Source organism: Hylobates moloch, unplaced genomic scaffold, assembly GCF_009828535.3.
Source record: "Hylobates moloch isolate HMO894 unplaced genomic scaffold, HMol_V3 SCAFFOLD_18, whole genome shotgun sequence".
In the NCBI taxonomy this organism is placed as follows: Eukaryota; Metazoa; Chordata; class Mammalia; order Primates; family Hylobatidae; genus Hylobates; species Hylobates moloch.
In genome coordinates, this window is record NW_026652293.1 from 43707421 (window position 1) to 43725880 (window position 18460).

The 18460-nt window shown below is 39.8% G+C and overlaps 1 protein-coding gene across 15 annotated transcripts in view; it reads left to right on the forward strand.

Annotated features, from left to right (window-relative positions):
• Positions 1 to 18460, forward strand: part of DAB1 (DAB adaptor protein 1) — an 863435-nt gene that overhangs the window by 202851 nt on the left and 642124 nt on the right. For all 15 annotated transcript variants that reach the window (XR_009210852.1, XM_058430794.1, XM_058430808.1 and 12 more), the window contains one exon: positions 4843 to 4916. The gene's annotated coding sequence lies outside the window, so the exon portion shown is untranslated. The remainder of the gene's footprint in view (positions 1 to 4842; positions 4917 to 18460) is intronic.

Below are 18460 nucleotides of genomic sequence, written 5' to 3' on the forward strand. Positions count from 1 at the left end.
ATATTATCATTTTACCATGTTGCTCTTTCCTCTACTTAGGGTCCTCTTCCTATAACTTGTGCCCACACCTATTTTAGGACTTTACTAAATGTCGCCTTCTGGTGAGGTCTTCCCTAACTACCCCCTTTAAAATGGAACTCCCATCCTCAGCACTCTTTTTTCTCTTCTCTGCTTCCATTTTTTCCATGGCACATGTGACCATCTGACATACTAGGTGTTTTACTCTCCCTTTAATGTTTGTTTGTTTGTTTGTTTGTTTATTTATTTATTTATTTATTTATTTATTTATTTATTTATTTTTGGTGTGCATTGTCTCCCTTCTATAACAACCCAATAGAAAAATGGACATATGAAAAAGCAAATCACTGAAGGGAAAACCTACATAGCCAATTAAATAAACTACAAAAGAATGTTCTATCTCACTATTGTATTTTAGCATGTAGAGAAATACATGCTAAAACACAATAAGATATTTTATATCTATCAAATTGGAAAAATGTTTAAATCTGATCTGACAATACCAAATGCTGGTAACAATGTTAACTAACACCAGATTGGTATAAATGCTGCTGTCACTTTGTAGAGCAATATCTAATAGGCTGGGCACAGTGGCTCAGGCCTGTAATCCCAGCACATTGGGAGGCCGAGGAAGGTGGATCACTTGAGGTCAGGAGTTGAGACCAGCCTGGCCAACATGGCAAACCCCATCTCTACTAAAAATACAAAAATTAGCCAATCGTGGTGGCGGGCTCCTGTATTCCCAGCTACTGGGGAGGCTGAGGCAGGAGAGTTGCTTGAACTGGGGAGGTAGAGGTTGCAGTGAGCAGAGATAGTGCCACTACACTGCAGCCTGGGCAGCAGAGCGAGACTCCATCTCAAAAAAAATAATAATGTAATAATTCTGAAGATGCATGTACTCTATGGCACAGCAAGTCCACTGATAAATCTCACATATAGGTACCCAAGGAGTATACATTGTCCATTGCAGCATTATTTGTGTTAGCAAAATTTGGAAACTGCCCAAATATCCATCAAATATGGATCATTAAGCTAAAATATAAACACATGAGAAAATACTATCTACATGTTAAAAAAATTATGTCTAATGGACAAAATCTTGAAAATATAGTATTAGAAAAAATAGGCTTTAAATGGATACCTACAGTTAGGATACCATCTAAACAAAGTTTTAAAACACGCAAACCAGTAGCATATATTGTTTATGAATATAACTATGTATTAGAAACAGAAAAATATGTATGGAAATTTAGGAGAGTCATTATCTCTGTGGAATTGGGAAGAAATTCATGGGAGGGTTTGCTTATTTCTACAATGCTTTATATTAAAAAAAGGTCTGAAGCAAATATGACAGAATGATAATATCTGACCAAGCTGGTATCAGTACATAGGTTTTTGTTATAATTATGTCTATACTCGGGTTCATGCTTGAAATATTTAATAAGAAAATAAGTAGGAGGCATTTAAGTGTGACTTAAGAGGGAATAAAATTCAAGTCGTTGCATTCTAAATAATAAAATGCAACAAGGTAAAACTGTAAACTGAACTTTGTGTGAGTCAGAGCCTATGTCCAAACCCAGATTCAGTGCCTTCTTTTCATAACAGTTAATGAGATTAGGCTTTGGAACCAGACATTCTGGGTTTGAATCTTGGCTCAGACACTCATTAAGTGTTTAATACTGAGCATCAATTTTCTCTTACTTAAAGTGGAAACATAAGATAAAATGGAGAATACAAAAGCAACAGAGAAAATAAATGAAACAGAGTTGGTTCTTTAAAAAGATCAAAATTTACAAATCTTTAACTAGATTAAGAAAAAATGAGAGAAGAATTAAATAACTAAAATAAGAAATGAAAGAGGGGACGTTTCTTCCAATTTTACAGAAATCAGAAGGATTATAAAGTAGAAAACAGGACCTCCCAATGTAACCACCCAATGATTACATTCTTGCATGCTGCCCAGATGGAGCCAATTTATCAAGGAAAGGGAATTGCAATAGAGAGTTTTTTACACGTAGAGCCAGCTAACAGAAGACTGGTATTTTATTCTGACTCAAATCAGCCTCCTAGAGCATTTTGGGGCAGGATTTTTCAAAGGTAGTTTGGGGGAAGGGGTGGGGGTGGCTAGAGCAATGGGTGTTTGCTGCCGATTGATTGGGGGTGCAATCATATGGGTGTGAGAAGTGGTCCTTCTGCAGTGCTGGTCACAGGTGAGGTCACAGGCATGGTTGTTGGGTCCAGGTGGAGCCATAGGTCATCAGACATGCAAAAAACCTGAAAAGATATTTCAAAAGGCCAATCTTAGGTTCTGCAACAGTGATGTTATCTGCAGGAGTAACTGGGGAAATTGCATATGTTGTGAACTTTGAATAATAGCTGGCAATTATTTGTCTACACCTTAGCAAAATTCAGGTTTCTCTATCCTCCTAGCCTTCTGGTTTCTCATTAGCTTTACAAAGGTGGTTGGGTTTTGGGAAGGCTATTATCATTTAAACTATAAATTAAATTTCTCCCAAAGTTACCTTGGTTTAAGCCTAGAAATAACGAAGGGCAGCTTGAAGACTAAAGGCAAGAAGAGAGTTGGTCAGGTCAGATCACCCTCGCTGCCGTAATTTTCGCACTGATATGATTTTTGCAAAGGTGGTTTCACTAACAACAAATATGAGGAGGATTAAATGAGAAAATATTTGTATATTGCTTAGCATACTTTATGGTGTATAGTATAAAGGAAGATTGACGTGTGTTTAAGAGCTCCAGGTCTTCACGTAAAAAGACATGAACTTTAAGCCTGTTTTGAATTCCATGCTTTCTGTCATCTTTTTTGTTTGTTTTCTACAATAACCCTATCAGGTTAGACTTATTATCCCACTTTATACATAAGAAAACTGAGGCTTAGAGAGGTCAAATAACTTGTTCAAGGTTACCTAATTCTTAAAAGACAAAAATGGGATTTAAACCAGGTCTACCTCCAGAAAAATATAACTGTATATTAATATCCTGGCTATATATCACTAGTTTTATGAGTAGACTAAATTGAATTTCTAAAAAGCACTATAATAATCTATCCTGTAACTTTTTTTCCCTTGAACAGGGAGTCGACCATTCATTTCTGATTAAAACTAATAACAAGCCTCTACTTAGTTTATATATATGTGACTCCAAATGTGTAAAATAACTGAGTTGTTATAATGGGATATTGTTACTAGATAAATATTCCTGCCTTAAACAGATTCTTGGTCTTGGAATATGTTGGAAAATCACTAGGCTGTGATATTTTATTATATTGACTTTGTGTGTGTGTATATTTTTAACCATAAGATCTTTTTTTTGGTTTTACTGACTGCTCTGAAAAATTGCTGCCTCCCTGCTTTCCATCTTCTTCTATCTTTTATGAATCCAAATGGAACATCACTTTTTATTTTCACTGATTATTTTGAATGAACAATTTTCTTAATATAATTTTTGTCAGGTCCATTTCATTAATTAATTCTTTTGTTCATTCATTCACACACTGATTCCTCCCTTAGGCAGCAAACATTGATGGAATGACAATTGTGCCAGTCTCTGACTAGGTTCAGGGGAAGCAAAGTTTAATAAGGCATAAAAACGTCATCAGAGGCACTCACAACCAGGGGAGGCAGAGATGGAAATGGATGACTCCAGTGCAGTGTTATCTTCAGAATGGAGGTATTCCTGGGGAATAGGGAGTCCCCAACTAATTGAGAAAAGTGGTACAGGAATTGTGATATTGGAGCTGAAACTTCTATTTGCTGCTTTACTGTCTGGAAAGATAATGCATGCTCTCTGTAGAAAATTTGGAAAGCATAAAGAAACAAGAGAAAAATAACCTACAATCATACTACAAAGATGACCACTGTTATTTTTGAGGACCAACCCATTTATGAGCTTAAACTTTATCAACAATTTTGTTATACCAAATATGTTTTCTGTATAGTGAACATTTAAAAAATTATTTTTATATTTACATATTATTCTTCTATGCAGAAATACCAACTTTTTTTTTAATTCCTCTATTGGGTGTTTCCCTCTTACAAATAACCCTATGATTAATATCCCTGTATGTAAATACCGGTCTGCATTCATAATTGTTTCCTTAAGAAGGAATCCAGCCAGCCTGGGCAACATGGTGAAATCCTGTCTCTATAAAAAAATGCAAAAATTAGCCAGGCGTGGTAGCACACCTGTAGCCTCAGCTACTCAAGAGACTGAGGCAGGAGGATCACATAAGCCCAGGAGGTTGAGGCTGCAGTGAGCCATGATTCCGCCACTGCACTCCACACTTCAGCGTGGGCAACAGAGTGACACCTTGTCTCTAAAAAAAAAAAGATGAAGAAGGAGGAATCTGGAAGCTGAATTACAGATTAAAGGGTCTGATCACTTTTAAGACTCAACATTTTCACCAGTGCCTGCCTGTTTACTGATCTCAAGGCAAGAGCCCAAGCCGTTTAGAAAGTCAGATGAATTATAGATGTGGAGAAGTTCTTTAAAAATTCTTACACTCTTTTGTGTATGTGTAGATATGTATGTATGTGCATATGTATGTATCTCAGATACAAACAGACACACGTATCCTGATTCTCTTCGAGGAGGCATTCTGTGACTACCTCTTGCCTAACATGCACAGTGGTCTGTATTTGTTGACTTTTTCATCAGTGGTATTTTTATTTTATCCATCTCTCTATTCCCAGTGCCTGGTGTATGGGAGGAAGTTAGTAAATGTTTCTTGACTGAGAGAGAAGAAAAACAAGACCATTAAATAATTAATGTTTACTTTTTTAAATATCATGTTTTGTTTGTTTTCAGCACTCAGCAAGACATGGTGGTGAGCCCTGACTCTCAGTCTTCATGATTGAAGAACTCTTTTGTACAACACAAAGGTAAATATTTGAGTCTGGCTGGGTATCGCTGGTACAAGGAAAATCTTTCTCTTTGGGAAAATTTCCCACAAATATCCCTGGGTTCTCACAAAGTGGTAGCTTTTATATTTTGCGTTCCTTCTTAAAACATATCAGAGGGTTCATGGGGCCTTTGGAGTTGGTGCTTCGGGTTGCTTTTCTCTAGTCGACTTTGTGTTTATGGTTAGGGGAAGAGAATATTGATTCTCTTTTGTCTTTTCTTTAGGTACCTAGAAAATGTGATCAGGATCCTTAGGTTTTCCTGCCTCTGTTTTAGCCACTTCTAATTGATCATCTCAGATTGGCTTGATTTTCAACAGAACTATGTTAGCTCTCTTTCTTAAATGCACCACTCCACCCCACTGCCCATTTCAATATATTTACCAACAGAGGAAACTATTCTCAACTGTGGAAAATAAACTCAAACAATATGTAAGATAAATGCAGAAACATGGAAAACAGACTTGGAGATTTATGAGCATAAAGGGAAAGTACTGTTGTTTTGACGTCCTAAACTTTTAAATGATGGCAACCCTGAATTATGTACTTCATACGGGAGCCAGGAAGCCACAATTGAAAATGCCTATTCTTTTGACAAATTAGAAGCATTCATTCCAATATCTATTTCTTGTTTACTGGGGATAATGCTGAATGAATCACAGACTGGTGGATGGATGTCCCTTCCAACACTTTTAATTAGCAGCACTGCCTATTAGGATGAACAGAGCATTGCTCTTCTGCCATAGATTACCCCTAACCCCCCTTAAATGGACTAGAAATCTTATTCTCCACAAGGTAATATTCATCTCTTCCCCAGCCAGACAAGCATAGAAAATTAAACAATGGTCCATTAAAAGCCCAGATAATATATTTATCATTTCCAGTTTACGTGAGTTTGCAAGGCAAATACGAGTGGGAGCTATTTGTTATGGGACCTTGGGGAACAACAGGACTGGAGAAGGAGCGGGGAGGCTGGAGGATCTGAGACTTGTAAAAATTCATTAAATATATGAGAAGCTTTTGGAGACAGAGGAAATTAATTACTCTGAGGGACTCAAATGTCACTACTCATTTAAGTGACCTGGTGAGGGGGCTGATAAACCTTTTCACTGATGGTTTCTATAGTGGAGGAGGCTGGGAGCTGGGATTCCTCAGCTGTCAATTTTTGCATTTCCTTGGTGGCTTATTGACATGTTAAGCTGATTTGCACCCCAGCCTCCTCTAATGAGTAGAGTTCAATGAGAAATGGGGTTGGGGTGGGGAGACACTTGCCTCCTCCCTCTGCCCCACCACCACCATAGGATGGCCAGGTTATTCAGATGAGCTTCACCATGTAAGTAACTGCTAGACCTAGGGGAAGCCTGTAATTTGCTGCAATAGAGAGAAGAGGCTGATGATTTGATGCTGGACTGAGTTTGATCTTTTATTATTGCCTTTCCATCCACAAAGCTATTCTCTGAGGTAGAGTGAATTTGGGAAGACAAATTAAGGTTTTCTACCTAAGGAGGACTAGGGAGCAGTAGCTTCTGAAAACAGTCATCTTTTCTAGATTGCCTGTCTAATAAATCTCTTTAATGCATTCTGCCTATAGACAGAGGTTGAGAATATATAGATTTGTGATGACTTAAAACTTTAAAATCAGTAAGCATTGAGAGCAATGGAGTAAAAGCTTTTTCATACATGTGCTTACCTAGACTTGGAAATTAAACGTTTTAATTTCAACTCTGCCATTATGCCCCTGTAAGGCCCTATCCAAGTCACCATAGTCCTTTCAGCCTCTGTTGGATGATTTATAAAGCAGGAACAATAATATCTATCTTCTGTGATTGTTAAGAAGATCAATGTGCCAAAAGAGCTTTGAAGGATGGAAATAACATCTGGGTATGTGGTATCCTTATCACTTATTGGTATATTCTGTTTTAAAAGTATTCATTCTTAAACATTGAAGAAACTCAGTGGTCTGTGTTCCTGCTTGGGTCAAGGTTAAGGGGCTTGGCAGTATCCTCCTGGCTTGTTCAGTTAGGAATGGTGAATCAGCAAGCCAAAGAAGGAAGAGCAAATGTTGACCTGAAGACTTCTCTAGGGAGACATTATTTACATGGTTTGGGGAAAAAGAAAATAAGTAAGCCAAGCCTACCCTTGGAGAAGGTGGGAGCCCTGGATATTCGCCTCGGGGGTAGTCCCAAGGAGTTACCACCTCTCCAACTGGCAAACATCCTATGCTTTTGAAATGGAGACACATCATTTATTTGAAGGTGCATCACTGATAAAATCATGCATCGCTGAAGGTAGTGGAAGCAATGTTTGAAGGTTATTCACCTATTCCTAGAAAGAGATGATGAAGTAAACTAGGGCAGTGTCAGTGGAGATAAAGAAGAAAAGAGAGCTTTGAGAGTCCTTTGCAAGGAAGGACTTCCAGGCTTCAGTAGCCCTGGCAACAAGCATGTAGAATCGGGAGCGGTACAGTGACTCCACACTTCAGAGTGTTCCCTAGGTGCTTGTACTGTCATTAATGGAAATGTCAAAAAGAGAAGGATACAATCTCTCCCCACAAGGAGCTTAATGAGGTAAACTGTAATCATATAGAGCAGACAGAAATAAGCCCAGAAAAGCAATGCTTGGAACAGTCTGAGAAAGGGTGCTACTTGAGCTGGACCTCAATGATGAGCAGTCTGTGCTGGGTGAGAAGGGTTCGAGGCAGACATTCCACAGAAGACCAGCTGCATACAGCAGCACTGAGCCACAGTTGGTTAGAGAGAAATACACTCGGCCTGTTACGTTTCTTCAGCAAACAGAGTATTTTGGGGTTTTGTTTTCTGTTTTGTTTTTTGAGATGAGGTCTCGCTCTGTCACCCACGCTAGAGTGCAGTGGCATGACCTTGGCTCACTGCAGCCTCAACCTCCTGGGCTCACGCGATTCTCCCACCTCAGCCTCCCAGGTAGCTAGGACTACAGGCACACACCACCATACCCAGCTAATTTTTTCATTTGTTTGTAGAGATAGGGTCTTGCTATGTGGCTCAGGGTAATCTTGAACTCTTGGGTTCAAGCAATTCTCTCATCTCAGTCTCTCAAAGTGCTGGAATTACAGGCATTAGCCACCATGCCCAGCAGCAACTGGAGTTTTGTGCACCAGCATGTACTCAGTGATTTTCAAAGGCTTTCATGCTATTGTTGTGTCCTAGACGTGGTAGACTACCTGCCTTCCTCATTAGCCACCCTTGTAGTAGCCCAGGGACTTGTCCTGAGAAGGTTCAGAATGCATTCTGAATAGTTGCTAAAGCAACTATCCCCATTCCTTAGTGTTCTTTTGTGGGTTTTTTGTGTTTTTTTTTTGTTGTTGTTGTTTTTTGCCATTACCTTTTAGAATTACTTGAAAGTCTTCAATTGGCATAATTGAGCTGTTGGTTATTCATTTATTGTATTGTTTTAATTTGTCCATCTTTATATTCATCTGCAGCCATCATAGGTGAGATAGTATGCCTTTCCCATTTGGATAAGATGGTAATAAGACAGGAAAATGTTTTCTTGCTATTTTTTCTTTTCTCCCCCTTCTTCAGTTCTTCCCTTTAGTGCCTCCTATATGACTCTTTGTTTTTATTTCCTCAGATTCCATCTACTTACCCTACTTTTCTTCTTCATTCTTATAGAATCACACATTTTCCAATTGGAAAGAAAGTAGGAGATTCTAGATATCAAGGCCGCAACTGTAAAAACTTTGAGAGGGCTCTCAACCAGGTGGTAATTTCCCCTTTTTTCTCTGTTATTTTTGGTGGCAGTGGTGGTGTTGCTTTTCAAAGCTGAATGTCTTACATTCAAATCTCTGCCCCAAGACATAACAGCTGTCTGACATTGAGCAAATCAATCCCTTTAAGCTTCAGCTTCACATCAGGAAAATGAAGGTAGCAATAATACTTTCCATAGAGGTTGTTGTAAGACTTAAACAAAATAATGCATGTGAAAGGGTCTGGAACATTACATAGTCTTGACTTATAATGTTAGCAGTTATTACTGCTCATAATAATAAACATATACTATTGTAAACCCTTAAAATGCAAAAGGCAGATATGTTGATCTTTTTGACAACAAGGAAGGAAGAAGCTGAAGAGACTCTTTCCTACTCTGTAGCTGGTCTTATAAAATGAAAATTCCTAGGGGCAGAGACACTGACAGCAGCTAAATCCCTGGGTGCACGAGGAGCCCTCCCTGGCTGGAGAATGACCTCACTGCTAAACAGTCAGAAGGCCTGCTAGGTTTCTAAGCTTCTCCTGGGCCTCCGAAGAGCATCTCAGTCAGCCCTCTGCCAGCTACAATATTCCTTCCTGGATAGCATGGCAGCTTTGTAATATACCAATGTGACTAGATTGAATTACAGTACCGAGAGTCTGGTTTCTTGGTATGTTTTCAGTTAGGTAGGCCACAGGGAGACTTGGGGGGTATAGGAGGATAGAAGGGAGGTGGCAGCCATCCTGTAACTCACATGCTGTTGCTCATCTGTGGATCCAGATGAGCCTTGGCAGCATGAAGCAGCATGTGGGCCTGTAACTGCTTTCCCCCTTCCTGGATTCTCCTTCAGCTTCTCCATGGCCATGTCCAGATGTGTGTGCTTAACTCTTTGACAAAAGACTCTGGCTTCTACAGGTCACCCACATCATCAAGCTGCAAAGCAGTAAAAACCAAGGTTCTCATTCATTCTCATGGGATTTCAGCTCATGCTTCCAGATTCTGAACTGCTGTCAATTTCCCCCTTTAAATCCATTTTCCCTTCTTAATGGCCTGCCCAGTGGGCTTCAAGCTCCAGCATCAGATGTGAGACAACAGACTTACAGACTGCTTAACCAGCCCCCACAATTGCATAAGGCCAAATCTCTCTAGTAAATAAATAATGCATATATAGTTATAAAATATATATTATATAATGTATTCATTTATTCATTAGTGAAACAGACCCAACCACTAAGAGATTATATATGTGTGTATGTACATATGTGGGTATGTGTGTATATATGTATGTGTGTATATATATGCATACACACACATATGTGCATGCACATATACATCATCTACAAGTGCTTGTCTCTGCTTCTGTGGTTGAACCCTGATTGATTCAGAGAGGCATGAGCTTTTTATAATAGGAAATTCCCTACTTCATAAGGCAGCCTATTTATTTTCTAGCTTCCCTCTATGACTCCCTTTTCTGTAATACAGCAAAAAAGAAATTAACCTTGTAATCCAAAAATGTTTTTCAGTCCTGATATATCCTACTTTCTCTTCTGGACTTGTGCCCCTCTCAGCCCTAAAGCCTCTCACCACCTCTCATCGCCACAGACCTCACCCATTCCAGTTCATTCTCTCTAGTTTCTCGCCTTTTTTGAACTTCTGGATCAGGCTCCTCATAAAATTAACCCCATAAGTAGTACTATGCTGGAGAGGCTCTTCTGACCATTCCATTTCACCAGGCTTGTTTCCTTCTCATCCTCCCTGTGCCTTTCAAAGATAATGCCTTGATTCTGAATGTTGACAAGGCACAAGGTGATATAGAGGGAAGAGAGGAAATCACAGAATTTAGAATCAGAAGACCCTTGTTTGTGTCTGGTCATCACAGAGTGCTGACTGCATCTGTTTATTTAGCTTCTAAGGGCCTCAGTTTTCTCAGTTGTGAAACGGGACTGCTGACCAGCCTATTTTCAGACGTTCTCTGAGTCCACTGAAACCTGAGCAGTCCTAGATGTTTGAGGTCCTTCAAACTTGAATCTGACTACCCAATCTCGGATTAGCCCAAGCCTAGGTTAGGGAAGTTCCAGTTGTGACCAAGTGTTGAGCTTAAGAATTCGTAATGGAGTGGCAAATCAGGACACGTTTTTTAATAAAAATAAATATCTTGAAGTAGTAATAACCTAAATTTGTATATTATTCAGGATCTACCATAGTAAATCTTTGCCTAAATTGTTTCTTGAAGAAGCTGAAGAAATTGAATATATAGTGGTTCCTTTTAAATAAGAGTATATGTAAAAAGTCCTTATATATCAAAAATGTCACAAAGGGAAAACACTGAATATGAAAGACTAACTAAACATTCTCTTGCTTAAACCAGTTAATTAACATAAAAGCAAATGCAAAAATAGACATGACAGAACAATTTATTATAAATCTGACTACAAATAAGGAACTAAAAGCTATAAGTAAGAGAGTTTTAAAAAAGAACACAGCCAAGTGATGAAATTAAGTATATACAAATGAAACTGTTATCAATGAATCATATAACTATCCATTCAAAGACAAGAGTCCCTGACCTCTCAAGCAGAGGGTATCCATGCAAAGAAATGAGGTAACTGTAGGAACATCTTATACTTAAAGTGCAACATAGGCAGCCAATTGTGAGTGCACAAACCTGGCTAGAAAAAAATCTCCATAATTGGCAGGTATATTGCCCCCAGACAGAGATGTGGAGGATAAAAGGTGACAGGTGAAATCCACATTGATGACCAAGCCTCACTCTGCTCCCCTGCACACATTTATATGTGAACAATAGCCAAAGTTGAAGAAATAGGTGGCTTTTCCCCCACTGTCCTCCCCCAACACACATCCTGCCTATCTTACAAGCATCAAACAAGTGCTGTAGTCCAGCATCTGGCACATGGTAGGTGCTCAAGTAATATTTGTGTGAGGGGCACAGGTATTAATGAATTGCCAAGGACCTCATGGAGAAAGTCTAGCGATATCAGCAGACATTATGACAGCATCTGGGACAAAATGAAATGGAACAAAAAATGCCCAGGAGAATTATTCTCTGCTAAAGATTTAACACGCTGATGTTCATAACACCTCACCTGACAAAGGTATCCTATTCAAAATGAAGGAAGCAACAGAACAGGATTAAATTGGCACAGCTGGAGAAGGTCTGCCTGTGTGAAGAGCCAAATGTTATCTCCAGGCAACGGATGGAGTTGTAACATGAGGATTTTTATTTTTAGTGTTGGGGAGAAAATGAATTTGATCCAACAGACACCTAGAGTTGATAAGAGAAGATTGGGGCTTGAGGGAGGGAGGGGATATATAATAAGCTCAGATCAAGAAGGCCGAGCAAAGAGGTAGAGTACAGGGGAGACATATGGAAGTGGATCTTGTTATTGCAGAGTGGTGCCAGAATGTGTAATGAGGTGCTCCAGGGCACCTGGTCAACACAGGCTCCCTACTGCTTGGGACAAGCAACATCAGAGTAGGCACCTAAGGGCTAGGGAATCAGCTTCCAATAGATAAAGAATACCATCAATCTTCCTATATGGAATGCCTGTATCCTTTGGGGAACAGGAGATTCTTTATTAAATCACTTAACATGGTATATTATATTTGTCTGTTTGCATTTTTCTCTCACTCTTTACATTTTCCTATGGTACTGAGACATGTTTTTTTCACTGTTTCTTGTTTGTTTTGCATCTTTATTTCTAGCACCTAGCTCTGAGAATTTAAAAAAAAAAAAATCACTGAGCACTTCCATATGCTAATGATAATAAATCAGACCCTGGACATGTGAGAAAGCTATTGTTATCTGCATTTGTAAGTAAAGAAGCAGAAGATTAGAGATGTGAAGCAGTTTGCCTATAGTCACACAACTGGTGAATTGCTGAACTAGGACTCTAACCCAGACCTATGTGGATGAAATTTGCAATCTGTTCACAATTTCCTTAAGTCTCAGAGCTTGTAATTGAGTAGGTGATCTCTAAGTTCTTAAGCACTTCTTGGAAGGAAGGAGGAAGAGAAGGATACAGGATGAGAGGATAGATGAGACAGCAAAGGAAAAGATTTGAATGCCAACAACCAGACTTGAAGAGTATCTGTTCTGGACAGATCATAGACAAATAAGCCTGACACAAGCATTATTCAGAGTTTATGCTGGGGGTACTGAATTATAAAAAAAAAAAAAGAAAGGAACCAGCACTTTGGGAGGCCGAGGCGGTCAGATCACACAGTCAGGAGATGGAGACCATCCTGGCTAACACGGTGAAACCCCGTCTCTACTAAAAGTACAAAAAAATTAGCCAGGCGTGTTGGTGGGCGTCTGTAGTCCCAGCTACTTGGGAGGCTGAGGCAGGAGAATGGCATAAACCCCGGCAGTGGAGCTTGCAGTGAGCCGAGATCACACCACTGCACTCCAGCCTGGGCGACAGAGTGAGATTCCGTCTCAAAAAAAAAAAAAAAAAAGGGAACTGGGCGAGAGTTTCACCAGGGAACATTGGGTTTTATCCATGAAGAAACCAGGAATTTAGACTAAGTCAGGTATATAAGAATATAAGATCAAAGTTGGAAAGGGAGTGAGGTGGAGATTTGTATGAAGAAGAAAGCTCTGCTGGCTGGCTCCCCTGCAACGAGCTAACCCCAACTCGCCCATCCCATCTCCACTCCCAGGCCTCAGTTTGCTCATTTTGTCCTTATAGCAACCTTAGAGGAAATAATTATTATGTTTTAAGGATGAGGAAATTAAGACACTTAATTTACTCACTAATGCCGGGAGTGAGTTTGAACACAATCACCAGGATTAAGTTACTCAGACACCAAACATTGTAAGAGTGTCCAATTTGCTGCAAGATGATTCTTCCAAAGGACATTTCTATAGGAATTTCATCTAACAGCAGCCTTCATTTAAGCCAAGCATGTCTCTTTCTATAAGTGCATTCAGGAAAAATAAAAACACTCTCCTGAGCTTGCATTCCCCTAGATTCTTTACCTCTCTGCAGCTCTAATGTTACTCTAATGCTGGTGTCTTTATTTATCAGTGTCTCAGCTGGGGACACTAGCTCTGGGTGTCCCGTTGAAGGTAATGTTCCCAGATGGCTCACAAATTAGGTTCAATAAAATGTAGCCATTCTTCTCTTTTAGTGAGTCCTTAGTGCTGAACCCATTTAACTTATCTAATACCCTATTTGAGTTGTTATATCCTAAAGATGGATTGATTAGAACAAGGGAATAGGCTCTCAGGGGAGTGCAATAAGCTTTTTGAAGTGGATAGAGGGCCTGCTTTGAAGCTGAAAATCTAACTTAAGGCTCCCTTTGCCACGTGTTAGCTGTGTGGGCTTGGTTTCTTGTGTCACCCTCCTCATTCATTTAGCCTCAATTCCCTTACCTGTAAAAAAGGAAATTAGAAGTGGTTGTGAAGAGTAAGAGGTGATATATATGTGAAAATACTTGGTAAAGTATAAATGGTTATAGAAACATAAGTTAATACAGTACATTTAGATATAAAATATTAATAGGAGTGCACCGCCTCACTGGAAACATGCCCCTCAACTAGAAATTTTAACCAAAAAAAGGAATCAGGAAATTTTAGAAATCTAAGGAACCTCAGAGATGACCTATTCCACCTTCCTTTTTGACAGATGAGGAATTTGAGGCCCCAAGTGATGAGTAATTCACATTAAGTCTCACATAGCAAATGACACACAGAGCAAACCTGTAACCTGCATCTGCACTCATCATCTTCTGCCCACAGCCTCTACTTCCTCTCGTGCTATGCTTCTGCAGACTATGGCCTTTGATGGAACCACTCAAACCAAGAGCTTCCAACTTCACATGCCAGAGAGAAAGCCCATGCCTCTAAAGCCTGAATATTCCAAGTATTTTGGGGACCTTTCTTTTATCTGCAATTAGGAGGATGAATGTTACAAGTTTTAGAAAGACGGCCTATCTAATGTGATTTCTGTGGGACTTTGTATGGTTTGTCTTTTCAGCACTGAAGGGAGTATCTAGAGCACTTGTTGATTCTGTCTCTGAAACAAACTCAAACATTTTCTTCCCTCTCCAGTACATTAGAATGTAAGCACCCTGAGGGCAAGGACCTTGTCTGTAATCTCTTTCACAAGAAGACACCCCTAGTGCTGAGCATGATACACAGCGCATGCTCAGTATTTGTTGAATGAAAGAGGGCATACCTGCTGCCTTTGCCTTAGTTCATGGTCACACTGTTTTCTCAAGAGCTTCTTAAAGTGCTCCAACTCTAGTCTCATTCCTTCCAAACCCTCCTTCACACTGCCCTTTGAGTATCCTGCTCAATTACAAATATGAAAAGGCGACTCCTCTGCTTAAAACTTTTCAGTGGCTCCCCTTTGCCTACTGGAACTGGAAAAGTTCCTTATTGGAGACTTTGAAGTTCTTTACTAAAGTTCTTTATAAAGTTCCTGGCCTTATCTGTAGAACCCTTTCTTTCCATCCCCACCTTTGAACACGCACACACACACACACACAAACACCGCACACTCACACCCTTGTATTTGTTTCCAGCCACACTGGATTACCTATGACTGTTACAAGAAAAGATCCAACTCTTTCCATACCATTTCTTCTACCTGGAATGCCCTTTCCTGCCTTTGCCATTTGGTGAACTATGTATTCCTCAAGCCCCTTCCCTCACTGCTTTGGTGTCTTCTGAAGTCCAGCTCATTAGGGGGACTCCTCAGGAACATGAACTGTGTCTTTGATCCCCATGGATTAGGAAATAGGTGATTATCCTGAGCATTAGACCTTTCCCTTCAGCAATACAGATTATTGAGATGAGGTTAAAACTAAGCTGAGTTATGATGATGAGAGCATTTGTGCTAGATCTAAGCACTGGCAGAAGGATGGTTTGCATGGTAGGGTCTGGGGAAGAGCAGGGACTTGCACACCATTGCAGATGACATCATTCTCAACAGATCTCAGCCATATCATCTGACACTCCTCACCCAGAACTGCTGAAAACATGTACTTTATAAAATGAAAAAATATGTAAACACTGATTTTTATTTCCCCATTTAACTCTAATAAAGTTATCACACATGATTTATTGTTTTTATTAATGAAAAGTAACAATATGCCATGTTTTTGTAAGCCCCTTTTTGATTATTTATGTATTCATGAATTTTAATGTTAAAACTAATCTAAACATATTCTATGGAGTTTAGAAATTAGCGGAAAAAAAAAACAAAAAATAACCATCATCCCTCACTTGGGTATATTTATTTTTTTCTAGTCTTTACATTATGCATTTTTATATTTCATTTTATATGACTAGTATCAGATTATACATACAAATATAAAGCTTAGTTTGCTTTACCCATGCCAAAAGTGTTTCTCTATGCTGCCAAATACTCTCAGTAACAATCATTGTAAACAACTGAATAATATTCCATTGAGTAAATGCTCCGTTATTAAGTAGATCCACTGTAATTCATTTAGTCATTTCGCTATTGTTGAAGACTGGTTTCCTTGCAAGTTTTTGTCTTTATCAGTTATATATGAGGACACCTTCATAACACAAAGATACTCTGTTACTGCCTTAAGATGTCTCTGACACCTATTACTAATTTGTAAGCACTCCCCTTACTAAAAACATTTAATGCCCTCTTACACTCTACCTCCTGTCCAAGATTGAAGTTGATCCGTGCTCCCTAATACAGAATCTGAAGATCTTCATACCCTGGCCCTTGTCTAACTCCCAGCATCCTGTCTTTATCAACCCTGCCTCCCATGTTACCCTCACCTGCCGACCTGCCTTGGTTTTGATACACATACCAAGCTGTGCTTTCAGCCCTGTGTTGGTGCTCAGACTGCATGATGACCTCAGCTACCCCTACACACACCTGCATATACCCACCACTCTGCTCAAACCCAGATCAGCTGGTGCCTCCTCTGGGAATTCTTTGCTGGCTCCTACAGGATGGATTAGGCACCCTTTCCCTGGGATTCCACGATTCCCTGTGCGTATCTTTATCATTATGCTGACAACACTCCATTGAAAATATATGACTCACTGAAGCCGGGAATGCATTTTTTTCATTATTTCCCCAGTTGCTTGCACAATACCCAACACATAGTTAAGTACGACATAGGTGATAAACCTATCAATAGATTTGGCAACCGAGATATTCCTGTAATATGTTATGGGAAGAGCAAAATATGTAAAGTATTAGTAGACAGTAGGTATCTCATCTTATCCCATTTTTAAATGGTATGAAATATTAGTAAAGCACAAAGAAGAAAAATATTGTGAGATTGCTGTAAAAAAAAAACCTGCGTACTGAAGAACATGCAAAGACCCTGATTAATTTATGCAGTGCTTTACAAATATGTAACATTTTATTTTTTCAATTTTTATGATCCTGTCTCATTAACTACCATCCATATGTTAATGATATCCATATTTATCCATATTTATATTATCCATCTATATTTCTCTCCAATCCTATCACTTCCCTGAACTTAGAACTCCATCTGAATCCTCAAACATCTCCATTGGATGTCTGCCGGCAACTCAAACTTCAAGAAAATTCAGAACTAAACTCTTGATTATCTGCCCCAGCTATTCCTTCCACAACCTTTTCCATCTTAGTGAATGGCAACTTTGGTCTTCCAGGTGCTCAGTCAGAAACCCTGGAGCCACCTTTGACCCACCCCCCTCTTTTGTACACCCCGTATCTCACCCACGAGCACATTTTGTTGGCTCTACCCGCAAACTGCATTTGGGATTCAGCCAGTCCTCACCGCCTTCTCTACTGCTAGTACCCTGGTCAAAGCCACTATCGCTGTTCATCTGGATTATTGTAAGAACCTCCTGACTGATTGCTTAGCTTTCAACTTTGTGCCCATATTTTACACACAAAACAAGAGTGTCCTTTCAAATGTCCTCCTGTCCTTGTTTAAAGCCCTCTAATGACAGCCCATCTTGAAGTCCTAGCATGGTGTACCAGTCTGCTTGGGCTGCCATAACAAAATACCACAGACTGCGAGGCTTAGACAACAGACATTTATTTTCTCACAATTCTGGAAGCAAGAGGCTCAAGATCAAAGTGTCAGCAAATTTGGTTTCTGGTGAGGGCTCTCTTTCTGACTTGTAGGGAGCTGCCTTCTCACTGCAGACTCACGTGGCCTTTCCTCTGTGCACACTTGGGGAGACAATGGGAGAGAGTGCTCCAGTGTCTTCATTTTCTTATAAGGACACCAGTTTTATTAGATTAGAGCAGCGGTCCCCAACCATTTTGGCGCCAGGGACTGGTTTCATGGAAGACAAATTTTCCACGGACCAGGGTCAGGGAAATGGTCTCAGGATGATTCAAGTGCATTACAATTATTGTGTAATTTATTTATATTATTATTACATTGTAATATATAATGAAATAATTATACAACTCACCATAATGTAGAATCAGTGGGAGCCCTGAGCTCGTTTTCCTGCAACTGACAGTGTGATGGGAGACAGTGACAGATCGTTAGGCAGTAGAGTCTCATAAGGAGCATGCAACCTAGATCCCTCGCATGTGCAGTTCACACTCCCATGAGAGGGTTCACACTCCCATGAGAACCTAATGCCATAGCTGATCTGATAGGAGGCGGAGTTCAGGCAGTAATGGGAGTGATGGGGAGTAGCTGTAAATACAGATGAAGCTTCGCTTGCTTGCCTGCCGCTCACTTCCTACTGTGCAGCCCAGTGCCTAACACGCCATGAACTAGTACCAGTCCATGGCCCGGGAGTTGGGGACCCCTGGATTAGAGTGCTG